Source organism: Panthera uncia, chromosome B1 (assembly GCF_023721935.1).
Source record: "Panthera uncia isolate 11264 chromosome B1, Puncia_PCG_1.0, whole genome shotgun sequence".
In the NCBI taxonomy this organism is placed as follows: Eukaryota; Metazoa; Chordata; class Mammalia; order Carnivora; family Felidae; genus Panthera; species Panthera uncia.
This window is the reverse complement of record NC_064811.1, coordinates 109,169,951-109,182,520: the sequence shown is the minus strand read 5'-3', so window position 1 is coordinate 109,182,520 and position 12,570 is coordinate 109,169,951.

Here is a 12,570-nt window from a genome sequence, read left to right as displayed (position 1 = left end):
GAAGGGTAGCCACTTGACACACTTCTTTCAGGAGAGTTTGAATTTTATAATGGAAATATCATGACATTAACCAAAGGTGTTCACTAACTGATCTGAATTAAATAGATACAAACCAAAGGCAAGGTACCCTTAGGAATTTGAACATAGAATAATAATGGCCTAATTTATTCAGAGTATAAAGTGCACCTTAAGTTCAGTAAAGCAATTATAATTTCTATCTTGCAGAAATGTTTTATTTTACTCACTACACTCAGATTATTTTTCTCTGATAATAATTGATTGCCTTTCATGTACAATATCTATTTGTCTATCATCTATCTATCTATCTATCTATCATCATTTTCAGTCATTAGTATGAAAGGCATTGCCACTTGTGGTAAAAAAAGAAAAAAAAATCACTGTACATTGCTATTTACTGCAAAGACTATAAATGAACAAAGTAAACTGCTTAAGCTCATTATAAAATGAAACATATGCAAATAGAGAAAATAGTCCAAGGACAAGGTTAAGATTTACAATGAAATGCAAAAATAGCAAAAGAAGACTCTAGTTATCTCTGACTCCTTTGGAATCTTGGAATAATTGTTAATAGGTCTAAAAATTCTAAAGAATTTTGTGTTTATTAGAATTTGTAAAAACAATGGTTTATTTTAATCCAATTTTTAATTATTATTTCCTACAAATTATGAAGCAAATAATTCCTGTAAATGATACAATTTCTAAGAATAGTAATATGATTCTAAGAAATATGCCTTTTAAATAATATACAATGCATTGTTATTTGTGATCTTCTGAAGTGTTTTATTTATTTTTTTTCTCTTCTCTTTCTAGTGGAGTTATGTTTGCCTTCACTAGATTCTTGAAAATAAGAAATGATTTAAGGGGTGCCTGGGTGGCTCAGTCAATTAAGCATCTGACTCTTGGTTTGGTTCAGGTCATGATCTCACTGTTTGTGAGTTCGAACCCCACATCAGGCTCTGTGCTCATAGCTCAGAGCTTGCTTCGAATCCTCTGTCTTCCTCTCTCTGCCCCATATTATTAATAATATGGATTTTAAAATGGAACAAAATATGTAAAAACAATATTAATTAGCATTTTAGAGGCCACCAGTTTCCATCAGTAATGCCAGAGTCAAGCAATTAATTACAGTACTCCAATTTTCACCACGAACATTTAGTTGTGTTATATGACCCCAAAATACTTCTCATAATATTCATTTTTCTATTGATTTTTACTCTTATTTACTGAAATAGAATTTATACTTTTGATGAGTTTTGACAAATACATATTCCCATATAAACAACATTAAAGTATAGATCATTTCTACACCCCAAAAAGTTTTTTTAATCATTTTTTGCTGTTAATCTCCAGACCTAAGTAATCACTGATGTCACTTTTGTCACTCCAAATCAGTTTTCCATTTTTTATATTTTCATAGAAAAGGAATATTACACTATGTGCACTTTCACCTTCATCTTCTTTTTTGAGATAAATCTATGTGTTTGTGGATAGCAGTAATGCATTTTTTTATTATAAATTGTTATCTCAATTATGGATGTATAACAATTTGTTCTTCCATTTACCTTTTTTAATCTATTATTTTTTGAATGTTTATTTACTTTTGAGAAAGAGAGACAGAGAGTGAGAGGGTGAGGGGCAGAAAAAGAGGGAGACACAGAATCTGAAGCAGGCTCCAGGCTCTGAGCTGTCAGCACAGAGCCTGGCCCGGGGTTGGTTGGAACCCACAAACCAAGATATGATCTGAGCCAAAGTCGGACACTTAACTGAATGAGCCACCCAAGCACCCCTCTTCCACTTACCTTTAGACAGAATTTTGAATTATTTTCAGTTTGGGGTGATTATGACCATAGTTGCTATGAATATTAAAGTATGAATTTTGGTGTAGATATTTTTACGTTCTTTTTAAAAACACTCTTAACACTTTAAAGATAATATTCCATGTTTTGTTGCTTGCATAAGTTTGGTGATCACTCAGTAGTGATTTTTATAATTGTCTTCTCTTTACATATGTTTCCATGTTTTCTCTTCTCTGCTTCTAAGATTTTTCTCTTTAACATTGATTTTCATGGGCCTTAAGTGTGGTTATGTTTGTTTTTATCCTGCTATAGTTCTTTGTTTCCTTCATGGTCCACAATTACACATCTGTTAGACCGCTCACTATTTCACCACTGGTCCTAGAATCTCTGCTGTTTAGATTTATTTATTTATTTTTAGTGCTGTGTGTGTGTGTGTGTGTGTGTGCGCTTCAGTTGGTGGTTTCTATTGCTTTGTCACTGAGTTCACTAATTCTTTCTTCTATGGTAGCTATTAATTCCATCCAGAATTGTTTTAACTTCAATATTGTACTTTTTATTTTTAGAAGCTCCACGTGGTTCATGGGGCGCCTGGGTGGCTAATTCGCTTCAGCATCTCTCTCAAAAATAAATAAGCATTAAAAAATGTAAAAAGGAAGTTCCACGTGGTTCTTTATTTTGATCAGAGATAGGGCATTGCATATTTAATATTGTTAAATGTTGTTTTACTATCCTCCTTTAAAGTGTTTTGAGGCTTGAACTTTAACAACGTGAAGCTTGTTTTTAAGCTTTGCAAGGACTGGTATACAGTAGTCTTTAACATAAGTACACTTTAGTCAAACTGCTCAATTCCGACCCTACCCGGGACTATACTGAATATTCCAGGTATTCCAAGAAGTCCATCATTGTAAATGGCTGGAACTGAAATTATTGCCCAATTGTGTGTGAGCTCTTTGCAGTTTTCTGCATCTAACACCTTTCTTATCCTTTACCCTGTGCGTGTGTATTTCATCATTCAATATATCAAGGGGACTCCTTTGCAGATTTCTGCAGGAATTTCTCTGTATACAGCTGACCTTTGAACAACTCGGGTTTGAGCTGTATGGATCCACTTACACACAGATTGTTTTCAACAGATGCAGTATAGGGCTATAAATGTATCTTCCTTATGGTTTTCTTATAACATTTTCTGTTCTCTAGTTGCTTTACTGTAAGAATATGGTATATAATACATATAACAAAAATATGTGTTAATTGACTGTTTATGTTATCAGTAAAGCTTTATCAATCAACAATGTGCTATTAGTACTTGGGTTTTTGGGGAATCAATAGTTATATGTAGATTTTCTTGTTGTTGTTGTTTAGTATATGTGGATTTTCGACTATGAGGAAGCTGGCTTCCCCGACCCCCATGTTGTTCAAGGGTCAACCTTTGATCCCTGTCTTTGCTGCTTTGACTGCAAATCCTACTCATTTGCTCCTCTTTCCTCATGCATCTTTATGTCCTTAACCCAGTAAAGTCTAGTGCTTTGCCTGGGTTTCACCTTAGTCCAAAAAGTACCTCTAGGTAGGAGCAAGGAGCATGTCCTGGCTCTCCTTTTCCCCACTTTGCTCAGAGATTATAGTAATGTGCCTTTGTCAATGTCTGAATGCCACTGCTTTTCATTCAGTTTATAGTTAAGACTAGAAGACTAGTTTGATCCCAGTGACTCATTCATCTTAGCTGGAAATGTGTATTCTGTGTGTGAGCATGTGTGTGTCAGTTTTAGTTTTGAGGTAAAGGAAATTGTTCATACGTTTAGAAATATTTTATAATTACGGAATTGTTTCATTCTCCTTTAACTTTTGTATACTTAAATATGCAATATCTTACCTTAAATACACATGTGTATTTTATCCAAAATACCAAACTTTAAAGTCTTCTATCATACAATCGAAAAAAAAAAGCAGTGGCAGCACTTTGTGAAAAGTCTAGTGATATTTTGAGCTATGCAATTTTTTTGAACTAAGAATTGTTTGGATCATGAGTAAGAATGAGATCTGTAATGTGTGGCAACATATTCTTTTTAAACAAAGGATATATGTAGTCTCTATTTTAATAAATGTCTGATATTTAAAAGGCTGTTACAGTTTGAGACACTCTGAGCAACAGATCACTAGCCCCTTTCCTCAGGAATAAAAGCTTTGTCTCACAGAGCACATATCAGTTTGAGAAATGCATTACTGTTGGTTCAATAGCCTTGTTTGTTCTGCTCATCTGTATGGAGATGTGCTTATGATACTTTTCTGGACAAAGGTTTTGTAATGACTCCATTTTATCGTGTTATGGAACACCTGTTTTTGTATTTGTTTTTATATATCGTCCATACATCTCCAGCAAAGGGAAGTTGAGCAGAAGCAAACATAGATTAATAGCTGGTAGGTGTAATAAACTACACAGTCTAAAATCTTGCTGTTTTTAACCCCATCCCGTCACTGTAGTTCACTATGATATTTCTAAAACTCTGCTTTCAGCCACTCTTTTTGTTTCTGCAGCTGCATAAGCAGGTGCAGGTCTGAAGCAGTATAAGGGATGAAAGAGAGTTTATCATGTAAATAATAGTATCATTTACCCCACCCCAACCCTGTAATTGACCTGATTGATCATAATGTTAAGATTCTACCTCTGAATTCACTAAAAAACACTGGGTAAATATACAGCAAGGGTTATTTTACTGACACCGTAGTACCTAATAGCAGTCTATCTTTTAAAAATACATATTATTTTCTTAACGGAACCAAGTGAGGTTTTTGTTCTCTAAGTGTATCTTTTGCCTTGCTTTGAAATGAGAAATACCATATCATTTTATTTTCTGCTGCACATTTGCCACAGCCCTTAAAGATTTCACACAGAGTAAAATCATCCAGACACGTAATATTCATAAGCAGGGCATTTTAAATAAAACTATTAGGACTATTCCTTTTAATTCAATCTCCTGATAGATTTTATTTTCAAGCCAGGTGCACAAAGGACATGATGATGTAACATCCATATTCCTATTTGAATACCCTGGACTCATTGGCTTCTGGAAACATTTTTGAAAGCTGGAATATATCCAAGAGAATTATGCTTTAATGTCCAGGTGTCTTTTATAGGTAATAAGATAAATGTATCAAAAATATCTTCTATTTGGCTATATTTCTTACAGAAAGAAGTGAAAACTGATACAAAGGAAGTTACTCTGACATGAAACAAAAAAGAAAGAAGCTTTGTGGCAACTTTATGTGAAAGGTTGCAGAGGTAGGTAATATAATCTTGAATAACTAACAAACTACCCTAGGTGATAAAACAGTGTGTAAGTTCCGAGGAGGAAGCCACATATTCTGTAAAGATAGGATTTAAAGGGACAAGTGTTAATAGAGTCAATAGAGTCAGATAGTCTATGCAGATGGCATTTTGAGCTTATTAAAACTATCTCATGTCAGAACAAATCGAAAAGAACTTACTATTGATTTATATAATTCAAAATACAGCCACTTCCAATGTTTCTTTTCAAAGCCAGTAATATACAAATACCCAAGTATATACGCTTGACATCTAATTTATTTTTGATATTCTGTGAGCCTAGTGCATCAGTTTGCTTACATTTGAAGCACAGAGTTATAAAACAAAATTCAAAATGTTGTGAACATTTCATTGAGGCCATTACTCTCTATTCAGCAAGGCTGAACATTTGAAATATTCTTAAAATCAGTTTATCTCTCAGACTAACACAACTTGCCATTTTTAAATCTGATAATGACCTTAGCATTTCTTTTGGAGTTGAAGTATCGTAAATGTTACATCCATTTGATAGAGTAATATTTAAGGTGTCTAGAAATTTATGTTTCTTTATGCCAAAATAAATACAGATAAAATAAACTGATACAAAATACTAGCACAAAAGTGAGATAATATTATGCTTCACACATTTGCCTTCAAATCAGATAACATTCCACTTTGATAAGCCATCATCCCTAAAATTCACAGCAGATAGTATCTCCCATGAATAAGATTTGTTATGTGTTTTTAATATTAGGTTTTCCTTTTATTCAACATTAAATTAATAAGCAATTTGGATTGCTAAGAATATTCTTATTTGTCAATCCAGATGTCCTTTTCTCTTTGTCTCATCTTTTTTTTCTCTTTCACTTCACTGTGGTTTTAAACTGAGATTATTCGAGGAACTCTGCACTGGTAACAAAAATTTCAAGCTGTATATAGCCAAGGTACAGTGTTCAACTAAGCCAATTCTTTGAGTCTTTCAAGAAAGAGGAACATGATTATTTAATTTTGAGAGACACAGAGTGCAAGCATGGAGGGACAGAGAGACTGAGAGACGCAGAATCTGAAGCAGGCTCTAGGCTCCGAGTTGTTAGCATAGAGCCCAACATGGGGCTTGAACTCACGAACCGTGAGCTATGACCCGAGCTAAAGTTGGACACAACCAACTGAGCCACCCAGGTACTTCATATAGTTTGAATTTTATTTGTTTATTATATTAGGATACAAACCATGTGCATACTATAGAGAAGTTCATTACACAAAAAGAAAGATTCTAGAAGTAAAGAGATCAAGAATGACTGGTAGGGAGGAAGGGGGAGAGGGAAGGAGAGAAAGAGAGGGAGAGAAGAAGGAAGGAAAGAAGGGAGGAAGAGACAGAAAGAAGGAGGGGAGAAAAAAAGAACCTGTCATATGCATGTGCATTTTCACTGATGCCCAAGTCTGAGAGCTTTTGTTTTTATCCAGTAGGAACAGATTAAGACTAAAGCTAATTTTAAAATTTCAAGGATTCATCTAGCAGTTTTTCAACATAGAATTAAGTTAAAATTAAATTATGTAAATTAATAAATAATAAATAATATTTATATAATAAATACTTATATGAAACAAAAGTAATAATTAATGAGGTGCCTGGGTGGCTCAGTTGGTCAACCGCCCAACTCTTGATTTCGGTTCAGCTCATGATCCCAAGGTGGGGGGCTCTGAAAACACTGTGTCAGGCTCTGCACTGAGCTTGGCACCTGCTTAAGATTATCTCTCTCTCTCTCCCTCTGCCCTCTCCCCTGCTTATACTCTCTCTCTTTCTAAAAAAAAAAAAAACAAAACAAAAAAAAAAAAAAAACAAAGAAAAACCAGTAATAATCAAGACACATAATATTTTGCTGTATTTTACTATTATCTATACTTCTGATATTATTTATACCTATTTTCCTTTCACAGTGGAAATACCATAGAATGATGTGTTACTGCATATCCCTTCCACATTCTGTAATAACACCTTAATAGTTTGAAATTGGCCATGTTCCATGAATTTACATTATAGAAATCAGAAAGTGCTACAAAGCAGGGTTTGAGTTATTGTTTGTTGATTCTTTAGAATTAAGAAACTAATAGCTCTAGCCACTGTTTTGTGAATAGAAAATAAAGAAAAAAATAGGGAGCAAGAAAGATGATATTGTTGTAATATTTCAAAATAATGACTCAATTTAGCAAAAAAGTGCTGATATCATTGATGAGTTCTGTGGGCATGGATTGGCTATATTAAATCCATAATAAAGTGTATTGTATATTTTTTATTATCATTTGTAAATTGTGTGCTACTTAATATTTATATCAGTGAAAGTTATAATATGCATATGCATGCTGGATTTATTTGTTTATTGGTGTTGAGGGGGCAGTTTTTAACATTTATCAGCTAACCACTGCCTAGGATACATCTATTTATAATTTGTTGCTTAAAAGATTCCCTAATGAGGTCCCATAGAAAACCATATTAATAAAAGGAACTTTGGTTAAGTCTACACTTCTGGCCTGACAAATGTAGACAGACAAAGTATATATAAATAAGAACATGTGTCTAAGACTAGCTGCATCTAAATTTGTTCGCATATGGCAGTCAGAATTCTAAAATGGTTTCCATAATTCTGTCTTCTGGTACCCACATCTTTGGGTAATAGCCATCCCTTGAACCTGGGCACGATGTGTAAGTTTCATCTAAACAGTAGACTATGGGAAGTTGAAGATATTTTGCAGATATAATGAAGGTCTCTATTCAATTGACTTCACGCTAATAAAAAGTCTATTATCTGGGGTGGTCTGCCCTAATTGAGAGAGCCTTACAAAAGAGGGTCAGAGGCAAGAGATTTTTCCCTCTCACTTCATTACTATATTTAAATAAACAAGTTATAGAGACTTGCAGCCACTAGGAAATGAATTCTGCCAAGAATCTGAAGGAGCTTAAAAGTGGACACTTTCTTAAACAAATCTAAGGTTGAGGATGCACACTGTTCAATAACTTGACTATTATAGCCTGGTGAGATAATGAACACATAACTAAATTAAGATGTTCCTGGAACAATGCCCAATAGAAAGTATAAGATAAAAAAATTTTGTTGTTTTAAACCTTCAGGTATATAATAATGTGTGTGTGGTGTGTGTGTGTGTGTGTGTGACTACTCTGCAAAGGATGTTAAACAAGGTTGTTTCTGTGGAAGAAAAAATATATATTTGGAAACTTGGTTCTGTTCAAAAAAATAAAGAGAATTAGGAAAATAATTATTATTTTTAATGTTTAGTTATTTGTTTTTACAGAAAGAGAGAGAGAGAGAGAAGTGGGGCAAAGAGAGAAAGAGAGAGAATCCCAAGCAGGCTCTGCACTATCATGACCTGAGCCAAATCAAGACTTGAACGCTTAACAGACTGAGCCAACCAGGTGCTATGGAAATAGAATTATTGATGGTCAATTAAAAATCTTATTTTATTTCTTAATTACTCCAAAAGTTAATTCTTTAGGGGAGCCTGGGTGGCTAAGTCGGTTAAACATCCGACTTCAGCTCAGGTCATGATCTCGCAGTTCATGGGTTCAAGTCCCACATCAGGCTCTGTGATGACAACTGGGCACCTGGCACCTGCTTCGGATTCTGGGTCTCCCTCTCTCTCTGCCCCTCCTCTGCTCACGCTCTCTCTTTCTCTCAAAATGAATAAAATATTTAAAAAAATTTAAAAAAGAAGATTTAAAAGTTAATTCTTTAAAGCATATATAAAAATGAAATTAATAACAAAGAAAACAAATGTGGAAGAAAGTAATAGAGTGTATACTGTTATAGACCTTAGAACATATATGAAGCAGTGGAATATTATTTAAAAATGGACTTTGTAAGGTCAAGGGAGGCTACTATATAATAAGCAATAGAGGAGATAAAATGGAATAATAAAATCCACAATTGAATCCAGAGAAAGGGAAAAAATAATTTGTTTAATGGAAGACATGTAAAACAGAAAGGAATATGGTAGATTGTGATGTAAACATATGGATAATCATTGTAAATGGAGATGATCTCAACTCAGGGGTTGAAAGAAGACAACGACTACCAAATAAGATGAAAAAATTGAGACCCAACCTCATACTGACTGTAAGTATCTCATTTAAATATAGACATAGATAGATTTAGAGTAAACGAATGGAGAAACGTATTTCTCACAAACACTGACATCAAGAAGGTAATCAAGAGGGAAATTAATGATATAGGGTCGATTCTGCAGGAAGTTGGAACAATCCCAATTGTGTTATTTACCGTAGTCCCCTTTTATTCAGGATTTTGCTTTCCTCAGTTTCAGTTACCCACTGTCAAGTGTGATCTGGAAGCACATGATCCTCTTTCTGAGTATCATCAGAAGGTAAACGGTGGCCTATTGCTACATCACAATGCCTATGCCATTCTCCTTACTTCTCTCATCATATAGGCGTTTTATCATCTCACCTCATCACAAGAAGGTTCAGTAGAGTACAATAAGATATTCTGGGAGAAAGAGAGAGACCATGTTTACATAAATTTTATTACACTATATTGTTAAAATTATTCTATTTTACTATTAGCTATTATAGTTAATCATAGGTATGTATGTACAGCAAAAATATTATATGTAGGGTTTGGCTCTTTTTACACTTTCAGGTATCTGCTGGGGGTCTTGGAAGATATCCCCACAGATACTGGAGGACTAATGTAATTCTGAAACTACTTTTAATCTACATAATCTCTCAATGTGGTTTGAGTCAAATGAAATGATCTTCCGCCTTATTCACATTTTATAAAATATGAATCAAAAATCGCATTTGACACGTTAATTTTAAGATATTTCTTGAAAATTGATTGTATAATGGAGAGAAGAAAGGCACCACATAATTTAAATACAATATAGTGAAGCTTCCTTAACTACCGTTCAAAGAAATTCGAGACGTCTCTATGGAGTGTTGTGAAACCTTCCGCTTGACAGCAATTTTAGAGGCTTCTCAAAAGTCACTGGGTAAGGAACTTTTTCTAAAGCATGGTGTCCTACTAATATCACTGGGTTAGCTATAGAAAGACAAATATTTATGTGTGTATTTGACTTAAAACTGACCCTCACTCCTGAGAAATATAGCCTATTATTAAAACGAAATTGACAAACAGGAAAATAATATGCAAAATACTATTATTTTCAATTGCTTAAAACTAAAGCTATTTGGAGTATGACACAAGATGAATAGCAAACAGTGTGAGTAATAGAACCAAATTACCCACATATAAAATGAGAGAGATGAGTTTTTTCCCCTTTATAATGATATCACTAATCGTATTTACTACAAACCTAGGGCAATCATTCTTAAAACACACTTCTAATTTAAGAATATGCGCTACACAGACTTTATGGTGCCATCAAAATCTTGGTTTTATAAGCCTGTTTCCTAATGCTTAGCCCAAATTGCTTTGACAAGGTTAAAAGAAAGATCAATAATTTCTAGGAAGAGCTAACTGATATTTAACTGAGAATATTTTTCCATATTAAATGCCAAAATTGTGGCTCACCACAGTAATAATAATAATGTGTGTGTGTGTGTGTGTGTGTGTGTGTATACAGTGCAGTTTAACTAGAGAAAAACTAAACAATCAAGAAATTATGGAAAAATATGCTTTTCCTCTAAACCATAAAGAAAATACCTCAAAGTAATATCTAAAAGAAAACCACAGGTAAAGTGAATTATGTAATGAAAACTAAATCTAAAAAAGGTTAAATAAAATCATAATGAATGATTACCTTCTTTGGAGCTGTGGATAATCTCATCAGCCTGTCCTTTATCTGTACATCTAAACACAGCTTTTATTAACATATATGACCATTTCTAGAACATGATTTCATCTCAGCTTCTCATTTAGTGACCACAATGTATTATGTGTGTATGGGTACTTGGTTACAAGTAATAATTTGGCAAAAGGAAATTGCTAATACTTCAATGATGAATAAATGTCACTTTCACTAGGAAATACACAACAAGTGAAGAAAATGCATTATTGGTTCTCATATTCAGAAATTAGGCAAAGGACTGGAACGCCGCCCATAAATACATGGTGTTGTACAACACATTTTTATTATTATCTAACATAAAATTATATTTTACTATCTTTCATATTGTTAAATGTGCAATAAAGAGAAAGTCAATATTCCTTTTACCACTTGGTCTACTTTTATGTTAGTTTTAATTTTATTGAGATATCCATTGGCAGCATTTTTAACACTCTAATAACTCTTTTCTGTATATAAGGAAAGGTTATGGAGAGAGAGAGAAAGCCAAGAAATATTTGCATTTTGGGTTGTTTCAAAGTCATCACCTCCAAATCTAAAACACAGAAAAAATAGTGAGGCATTGCATTTCTTGGTTGTTCAAATAAATCAGGTTTCTCAAATAAGTCAGGTGAGGAGGGGAGGTTGGAGATGTAATAGTACACCGAGACAGGGCTTTCACATGCATGCAGAGATACACTTTATTTTACTGCTTTTGACTTAGAAGTATCTATTTATTCAAAAAAGAATTTTGCCAGATAACATGGAAACATTCAAATATTTTAAATTTGGTGGGGGTGGGACTGCCTTGCTTTCTAATCCTTCCAATTAATGCATGAAGATAAATAAGGACAAGGAAAAAGATAGACTCATGTCAGATATATGTACACTAAATTCTTCTTTTCCAAAAAAATACCACATCCAAACAACTGGAATTTCTAATGAGTTTGCGATGATAAATAATTTCAAATATGAAAATGTAATTGCTTCAGTTTTCCATTGTTAATGAAGACCATAATATATATGTAGTCATGGGGTTGGTTTTTATTTGACTGGCTTATTATGAATGTGTAGACTTTATAGGTCTAGAAATTTCATTTGCCTGTGAGTTGCACAGAGCAGGAAGAAAGTGAGGGAACAAAGTTTCTTTTTCTATTGCTCCATTCTTTTGTTATGTTTGTTTATTTATTTTGAAAGAGAGAGAGAGAGAGAGCAGGTGAGGGGCAGAGTAAGAGCGAGAGAGAGAATCCCTGCAGGGCTGGATCTCACCAATCAAGAGATCATTACCTGAACTGAAATCAAGAGTGGGACATTTAGCTGACTGATCCACCCAGGCACCCCACTGTTGCTCCATTCTTTGTACATTCCCTGAAGTTTTGCTGGCTGTTGTAGCAAACTATCAAAAAATATATTATGACTGAGGCACTGGGGTGCCCCATGAGCGACCTGCTCTTGATTTTGGTTTAAGTCATTATCCCAGAGTTGTGAGATTGAGCCCTGCATCGGGCTCTGCACTGAGCACGGAGCCAGCTTAAGATTCTCTCTCCCCCTCTGCCCCTCTCTGCTGCTTGCACTCATTCTCTCACTCTAAAATTAAAAAAAAAAAAAAAAATGAAAAAAGTGTATATTCATATC